At 35.6% G+C, this 9,264-nt stretch overlaps 1 long non-coding RNA gene across 1 annotated transcript; it reads right to left on the minus strand.

Moving 5' to 3' along the window:
• Positions 1–8,461: 8,461 nt before the first annotated feature.
• LOC127158688 (uncharacterized) lies at positions 8,462–9,250 on the minus strand. The gene is made up of 2 exons (XR_007826243.1): positions 9,018–9,250; positions 8,462–8,872 (listed from the first exon to the last, which is right to left on the minus strand). It is a non-coding gene; the product is annotated as an uncharacterized LOC127158688 (long non-coding RNA).
• Positions 9,251–9,264: the final 14 nt, after the last annotated feature.

Raw genomic sequence — 9,264 nt, forward strand, 5'->3', positions numbered from 1 at the left:
CATCAGTTGAAAAGTGCCCGGCCGCCCAGCAGAGATATAGCAAGCGTGCTAACTACAAAACAACCTAACATTAACGCCAAGGACAGCTTTCGTGCAAATGTGTGCGAGCACAGAAGTAGTCATACTGAAGATTAAAGCCACTACTGGCACAGCAAAATAGCTTCCAGTATTAAAAAGCATTAAGAAACAACCTGAAGGACATAAAAGAGATGAACTTACTTCTGAAAAATGAAGATGCCGATGACAATTGCCACAGATATTAAATCTGAGGTAATCCATATCAGGCCATATTCTTCCGCACTCTACGAAACATGTTTACTGTTTACAATAACTGTTTTCTATTTGAATATATTTTAAAATGTAATTCATTCTTGTGATTTCAAAGCTACATTTTTAACATCATTACTCCAGTCACATGATCCTTCAGAAAGCATGGTAATATTCTGATTTGCTGCTCAAAAAACATTTATTATTATTATCATTACTATGATGTTAAAAACAGCCGAGTATAAATTTTTTTTGAGGTTGCTTTGAATAGAAAGTTCAGAAGAACAGCATTTATCCTAAATAGAAATCTTTTGTAACATTTTAAATGTCTTTATCATCACTTTTGATTAATTTAAAGCATCCATGCTAAATAAAATAATTAATTCCCATTATCTCTTCCCCTAAAAAATACTGACTCCAAGCTTTTACTGACTCAAAAGCTTTTTATTTCAGATAAATGCTGATCGTTCGATCTTTCTATTCATCAAAAAATCCTGTTTACTCAACTGTTTTAAATATTGATAATAATAATAAATGTTTCTTGAACAGCAAATCAGCATATTAGAATGATTTCTAAAGGATCATGTGACACTGAAGACTGGAGTAATGCTGAAAATGTATGCAACTATTTGCAAATTTAGTTAGTGATCTTGTATCATATATAAAACATGCCAATTTAAAATCTACAGTATTCTGTGGAATGGGTGGTAAAATGCGTAAAAGTGGGACATGATTCTCTACATCCTTCTTGGAAGCTGACAGCATAATTGAATTAGCCATTCAATGAACATCCAGCCAACGTGTAGGACTTCATGAATGACAGGCGTTCCAAATCTGGCCTGTGTATTTGAATGTGATTATAGCCGATTGATATAAAAAACTGAAAATGTACTCACCTTGCAAGCTGTCCAGATTGTAGATGAGCTTGTCTCTTCAACACAACAGATTTGTAGAAATTTAGCATTATATCACTTGCCCTCCAATGGATCCTCTGCAGTGAATGGGTGCCGCCAGATTGAGAGTTCAAACAGCCAATAAAAACATCAAAATAGTCCGCAAGTAATTTACACGACTCCACTCTATCATTTAACATCTTTTAAAGTGAAAAGTTGCATGTTTGTGGAGTGGCCCCTACACTGTGCTTAACATCAAGTACTAAGTGGAAGCCACTACTTTGTTGTTTATTTAGAGGTAAGTACATCTTGCAATATGCTGAAATATTAAGTAAGCATTAAAGGGAAAAAGAAAAATGAAAGCCATGTACGTCTGGGATTGCATGAGGGTAAGTTATAAGAGAATTTGCATTTTTGAGTAAACAATTCCTTAAAGGAATAATCCACCCAAAAATGAAAATTGTCATCATTTACTCACCCTTATGTCGTTCCAAACCTGTATGCACTTTTTTCTTGTTTAACACAAAAAGATATTAAGAAGAATGCTGGTGACCGAACAGTTTCAGTTCCCATTGACTTTCATTGTGTTTTTTGTCCATATAATGGAAGTCAACAGGGCCTGAAACACCAACACTGGTCACCAACATTTTTCAAAGTATCTTTTGTGTTCCACAGTAGACAAAAGTGTATACAGGTTTGAAACGACATTTTCATTTTTATTCTATCTCTTTTTTTAAGGGATTGTTCACTAGTGATGTGAGATTTAAACCAAGCATTGGAGCTTGTGTTGAGAATAAATGGGCGTGCCAGATGAAACCTCGATTCAAGGCTTGTGCTTTTAACGTAGAAATCACGTGACAAATGACATACGAAGCCTTACTTTCTTTCTGTTCGAACTCTCAGATCTTACAAGTACATTTACATTTAAACCTATTTAATTACATTTTATATACCCAATCATACAATATGAATACAAATTATTTCATCATGTGCACGTAACATGAATCGATCTATGGAATGTGTGGTGATGCTGCTTACGACGGAGCTTCTTTCATAGGCTTTTGGCTGCTAACCAACCAACAGATAGAGCTGTTTTTACAACACACTCAAAGCTTTGAATCTTTTCCGGAAACAGTCAGAGGAAAGTCTTAGTCCTTCAACAGGCTTAATCTGCCCATCAATATTGCTCACTCAAAAATGCTAAATTCTCTCATCACTTACTCACCCTCATGCCATCCTGGATGTACATGACTTTCATTCTTCTGTGGAACACGAACAGAGATTTTTAGAAAAATAATCCATCTATGTGAGTCCATATAATGCAAGTGGATAGGTCCCTCAAATTTGATGCTTCACAACATGTTGACATTTACGTCAAACAAACATGTAGGACACTTGCCTGGAAGCAGTGGTTTATAATATACATTTTTAAAAAAAATATTTAAACATTTCTCACACAAACCTATTGTTTTGCTTCAGATTACTTTTTTTTTTTTTCCCCTAAAAATCTCTAATTGTGTTTCACAGAAGAAAGTATATTTGGGATGACATGAGGGTCAGTAAATACTGAGAGAATTACAATTTTCGGGTGTTGTCTTCTTGGCATGCAGTAATGATAACTGACAATTTGAGTTAAATAAAATTAACTGGTGTACTATTTTAATGAAAGAAATGGAATTAATACGTATGATTAATCCGTGGGCTTTTTTTCACATACAAACATTGATCATCCAAATATGCAGAGTGCGTCAAATGTGGTAAACAGAATCTGATTAGGTGTCTTAAGCCACTCGAATCATATGGATTATTTTTACAATGTCTTTATGCACTTTTTGAAGCTAAAAGACTTTGGTTGCCTGGATAGACAAAAATGACGAGAGAATATCAATTTTCATGTGTTCCGAAAACAAACTCGATTTTCATAGGTTTGTAACAACATAGTAAATGATGACAAAATTTTCATTTTGGCTGAACTAATGCTCTAAAAAGTTTTTACAAAAGAGAATGAAATATGAATCTAATTAATTATTTTTTGTGAAGGTTCATTGTGAGGATAAATCCTGACACACCTCAAGTGCTCTGCAAAATTCCTATTGAACATCGAATACATTTTAAAATCTTGCTAATTACTTATAAAGCCCTGAATGGTTTAGCTCCTTAATACTTAAGCAAACTCATGGTGCATTATTGCCCTTCACGTCTGTTGCAATCTCAAAACTCTGGCCATTTGAAAATACCTAGAATATCAAAATCAACGATGGGTGGCAGATCCTTGTCCTATTTAGCGCCCATACTCTGATACACTCTGTCAGTTTAAAGCTAGATTAAAAATCCATCTCTTTAACCTGGTGTACACATGATACACTATCACAGTTCTATTATTAAAATCTGTATTATTAAAAGGGGTCATCCGATACTAAGTTCACTTTTACATGATGTTTGAACATTAATGTGTGTTGGCAGTGTATGTACAAATCTACCATATAATGATAAAAATCCATGCAGTGGTTTTTAATTGATCTGTAAAAATAATATCCCCTTTTTCAAATCAAGCCATTCTCAGATGCCTGTCATTGTGGCGTCACACCCACAGTGGCCGCTCCCACGATAGTTGATTGACATTAGCATCTTATCTAAGATCAGTTGTAACAGTCCGACCTCCATGTTTTGATGCCGGAGCAGGGATGTAAGTTAGACTAGAATTGAGCGATTGAGGTGTTGTGTTACTGGATGTAATAATGAATGTAGTGGTTGTCATTTACTCCTGACATCTGAGCCGCTGAAGATGCAGTGGATTACATTTGTTTGTGAAGGGAATGCTCCTCCAAATCTACATATATCTGTCTATGTGCGCGAATCATTCGTGATCCAGCTTCACTTACAGCAGAAGTGAGTACAAGGGTTTTTTTTTGAGTCTTTGCGATTGTCTTTCCTAATAATGTGCTAATTAGCAAGTTCAGCGGCTAAACACGGCTAAATGCAGCTAAAGTAAACAGGCTTGTCTCTCCACAGAGAGAAGAGAGGGGCGGGGCGAGCAGAGCTCATTTGCATTTAAAGCAGCCTCGACCAGAATGAGATGATTTTTGTAGAGTTGATTTTGGCAAGGTAAAACGGGTGTTGTTTTACACAACCATTGACAATTTTTAACCAAATTATATTATAGACTATGATATTTACCATCTGAATCTAACAATGTCATGTCAACAAATGGAAAAGTCAGCCTTCTATTAATTATCATGTTAGTTATTGTGCCTGATAGCCCCATATATTACATATTCTTTCGTTATTTAAAAACTGCTGTATTAATTATCCTAAACAAAACTAAAAATCATTAAGGAGACCTTTGTCTCAACATATATTAAATAATTTTAGTGATTCTCATTTGCTACTTAAATCTACAACATTTTAAATAACATAAATAGAATGTTGCTCAACCAACCTAAACAGGCGGAGTCTTACCTCTGTTTACAATGTAACTGTAGCTCAGTGTACGTGGGAAACCATGAGCCAGCAAAGCTGTTATCAGAGAAAGTAATATTGTTTGTCTTATGTCTGTAGTAGTGATCATGACCTTGATAAGAGATAGTGTTAGTACATTCAAATGTACTATGAAATTATTGACTCTAGTAGATTACATTGTATCCACATTACCACAAATCTGCCTTTGGGTTGGTAATGGACTAAAGTGTAGTTGAAATGGAGCATGGGGCATGCCAACTGAGATTTTAGAGATCCAGCTAACACTTGGTATTAGTTCAAGTGTACTTAGACTGTAAAGGCCAAAAGGGAATTTTCGTTTAGGTCAGCTGAATGTTGACATTTGTCTATCAGATGCCAGTGATGCAGCTCTGACTATTAAAACTTCTTTTGATCAGTTACTTTGGATCATGCTCGATTTTATATTATTGTCCACACAAATCAAAAAGCATTTCACAGTCAACCCTGGTCTGTCAGCCTGTGTTTTCTTTTTAGCCTAATGCTAATTTGTGAGAACATCTTGATATTAGTTATTAAAGGAGAAGTCCACTTCCAAAACAAAGATTCACATATAATGTACTCACCCCCTTGTCATCCAAGATGTTCATGTCTTTCTTTCTTCAGTTGTAAAGAAATTATGTTTTTTGAGGAAAAACATTTCAGCATTTTTCTCCATATAATGGACTGTTATGGTTCCCCTGCTTTTGAACTTCCAAAATGCAGTTTAAATGTGGCTTCGAACGATCCCAAATGCGGTTGTAAATGATCCCAGCTGAGGAAAAAAGATCTTATAGCGTAACGATCAGTTTTTTTAATAAAATTAATACAATTTATATACTTTTTAATGCCAAATGCTTGTCTTGTCTTACTCTGCCTGGACTGTTTTTTCCGGCTCATGACAGTTAGGGTATGTCGGAAAACTGCCCTCTCATGTGCTCCCTCAACTTCAAAATCATCCTGTATCGCTGTTTTACCTTTTTTGTTAAGGGTGTTTGATCTTCTTTGCATGTTCACTTTGCAAAGACTGGGCTGGTACTTCTGCAGCAATGTGGGATGATTTTTAAATGATTTTTGAAGTTGAGAGAAAAAATACAATTGGAGTTTTTCGACATACCCTAACTGTCTTTAGTCAGAATACACAGAGTTCAGGGAGAGAAAGGCAAGACAAGCATTTGAGATTAAAAAGTATTTAAATTGTATTTTTTTAATGAAAATAACTGATCGTTTCACTAGATAAGACCCTTCTTCCTCGGCTGGGATCGTTTACAACCGCATTTTGGATTGTTTGAATCCACATTTAAACTGCATTTTGGAAGTTCAAAATTGGGGCACCATAGCAGTCCATTATATGGAGAAAAATGCAGAAATGTTTTCCTCAAAAAACATAGTTTCTTTACGACTGAAGAAAGAAAGACATCTTGGATGACAAGGGAGTGAGTATATTATATGTGAATCTTTGTTTTGGAAGTGGACTTCTGCCTTGGTTTGTATACAAAATTAAGGATTGAGGATAATGGCTACCTTTTAATTTAATGCTGACAGAAATACATTCATCTGAAGAAGATTCTAGGATTTATTAGTAATTTAATGGTAATTTAATAACACACATTTAGTTGGGGTCAAAACAAAAGCTAGAAAATTCTGATTGTTGATCTGCAAACGTGTACACAATATTATACAACAGGGCAAAATACACTGGAGTCTCTAGTTATCCAACATTCATCCACAGGCCTTATCAAAGTTTGCCGTAGGGTCAGTGTGATATAATAAAATTGTACAACACACAATTATACCAGCTTATTGCCCTGCACCCTTCTTTGACTTCTGTTTGTTGTCTACACGCAAAACTATTATAGATATCACTATCAGTACTGTAACTAGTTATAAATGCTCTTGATCTTGATTCTTTTTTCTCTTATTATTCTATTTCAGTCTTATAAAAAATAAGAAGATATTTTAGTACATCATTTGCATCAATAATAGAACAATAAAAAGTGAACGTATCTACTGTGGCATTAAATTTATTTATTTGGATCTATTATCCTGTATTCTTCCATACATCATTAGTAATTCTAACACTGTATGCAAGTAGCTGAAATGTGCTGTCCATAAATCTGGTCTTTGAAAAAAATCCTGAAAATCAGACTCTCCAAAATCTTTCCAGATTTCCAAACACACTGACTCTGTGGACAAAAAAAAACATGAGCATAATGTTGGTAAATTTAACCAGTCTCAGCAAGCACTTTCCGGTGAACTTTGCCTTGAGAGAAACCGCTTTGATTATACAAATCTGCATTTATGCTGCATTATCTGATTAAGTAGAAATATCAAATCTGTCTCCTTTTATTATTATTATTATTATTATTATTATTATACCTGTTATCTTGGTGTACAGTATGTGTTTGCAAGGCTTTAAAGGGATAGTTCACCCAAAAATGAAAATTTTGTCATTAATTACTCATTTTCATGTCGTTCCAAATGGTTACAAATCTTCAGAACACATTAGGATATTTTTGATCCGAGAGCTTTCTGAAGCTACATGCAACTGAAATTTTCCCAGGCCCAGAAACGCAGAAAGGACATGGTTAAAATAGTCCATGTGACATCAGTGGTTCAACTGTAATTTTACAAAGCTACAAGAATACTTTTCATGTGCTAAGAAAACAAATATATCAATTTCATTCAATTCTTCTCCTCCAAAGCACATCTTCCACCGTTATCAAGAGTACATCAGCATGTAAATAACACGTTGTTTTACTCTTGATAATGACGGAATACTTCATTTGAAGGAGAAGTAAATTTCCCCCAGGATACATTGTTCCTTTGGGGTGACAAGCTGCCAGTATGGCAAAATGTAAATGTCAAATAGAGGAAGGTTTATTTGTCTCCCAATCATCGCTCAATAGAACTGCATATGAGCCAAAAAAGCCTGATGTATGAAATACATGTCTGATGTTGACAGGCGTCCGCCAGTTTACTGCATCCACTACCAGTTCCCCAACAGTTCAAGTGTACTTGATTGGCTCTGTCATGAATTCAAGTCTCTGTGGCTCCCTCTGATCACCAACAGAGGGCTTCATTACCTGAGTACTGACTCTTTTGATACTTTCTGATACTCATTTTCTTTACTATTTAAATGCCTTCAGCACCCTCTCTCATTGCGAAGTCTTGTTTTGCTTTGGCTGACAATTCGGAGTGTTTCTCCTGTTTATTGGTTTTGTTCTGTGTATAACCCCGGACTGTTTTCCCAGTTTTGACCCATCACAATCTGACTTTTTCTGCAACATGGAACAAACTGCTGGTTTGTCTGGCCAGAGGAGAACTGGCCCCCGACTGAGCCTGGTTTCTCCCATTGTTTTTTTTGTCACTGATGGAGTTTTGATTTCTTGCTGCTGTCGCCTTTGTCTTGCTTAGTTGGGGATATCATTTCCAGTGATATCGCATACTATTTGAACTGAACTGAGCTGGATGATGACATCACTAAATTAAATTTGCCTTTAACTGAACATTAAGTGTTTACTCTTGTCCTTTTGCATTATTGACACACTGTTTCCTATTTAATACTGTAAAGCTGCTTTGACACAACCTGTTTTGTTAAAAGCGCTATACAAATAAGGGTGACTTGATTTGACATTACTGCCTGCCTTTGTGATTCTGCCTTGCCCACTTGTTTGCTGCCTGCCCCGACCCATTGCCCGTCTTGTGATTACGCTACTGTTTTGCCTTGCAAATCCCTGATGCCGCTGTTTGAACTCTGCTTGTGTGTTCAGTGAGTAACTCTGTTAACAAAGCTGCACCTGGATCCCAACTCCATTGACTCTGCATTGCATTTGAATGACTTTATTATTTTGACTTATTGTTTAAAATCAGCATTTTACAGAGATAACTTTCATAAGCAAAGAATTAAATCACACAAAACAGAACAATCCACAAAACAGAACAATTCAGTTCTCATTACATTGCTATCAAGTTAGACAAAGTCATCTGACACTTTACTATATTGTTAAAGGCAGATACTCATGCAATTGCTGATATTTTTCAAAGAGACATATGTACAACCAGTTATACATTCATACTGTAGCAAATTATATTAGGATTGTAATAAATTAGGATAATTGGTAAAGCAGGTATTATGTTTAGAATCTGTCATTTTTCTTCAGCATTAGAACCTGACACTTCCAAACCCAAGAAATCGACCAACATTGCCTGACCAGAAGGAGGTAGAGAAGTAGTTCCTGTAAACGAGAAAAGACTCAGTTGAATGAATGGAGAGACAAAACGACAGATAGAAAGACAGAATGAAGAATTCAATGAACAAACAGACAAAATGATAGATAGTAGATAGATAGATAGAAAGATAGATAGATAGTGGGATATCACCTTCAGGCTAATAGATCTGACATTCATGTGGAGTTTCTCCTGGGCTTATGAAGCCATTGCAGTTGATTATTGTAGAATAGTACTGGACAGATTTCTTAGGAATACGTGGTAAATTTGGATCTGTTCGATTTACATAGAAAAGGCCAAATCTTTCAGAATAACCCATCGTCCATTCCAGATTGTCCATTAGTGACCAGGCAGCATAGCCACGCAGGTCCACACCATCCCACATATACGCTAAAGAATA

Source organism: Labeo rohita, unplaced genomic scaffold (genome assembly GCF_022985175.1).
Source record: "Labeo rohita strain BAU-BD-2019 unplaced genomic scaffold, IGBB_LRoh.1.0 scaffold_1646, whole genome shotgun sequence".
In the NCBI taxonomy this organism is placed as follows: Eukaryota; Metazoa; Chordata; class Actinopteri; order Cypriniformes; family Cyprinidae; genus Labeo; species Labeo rohita.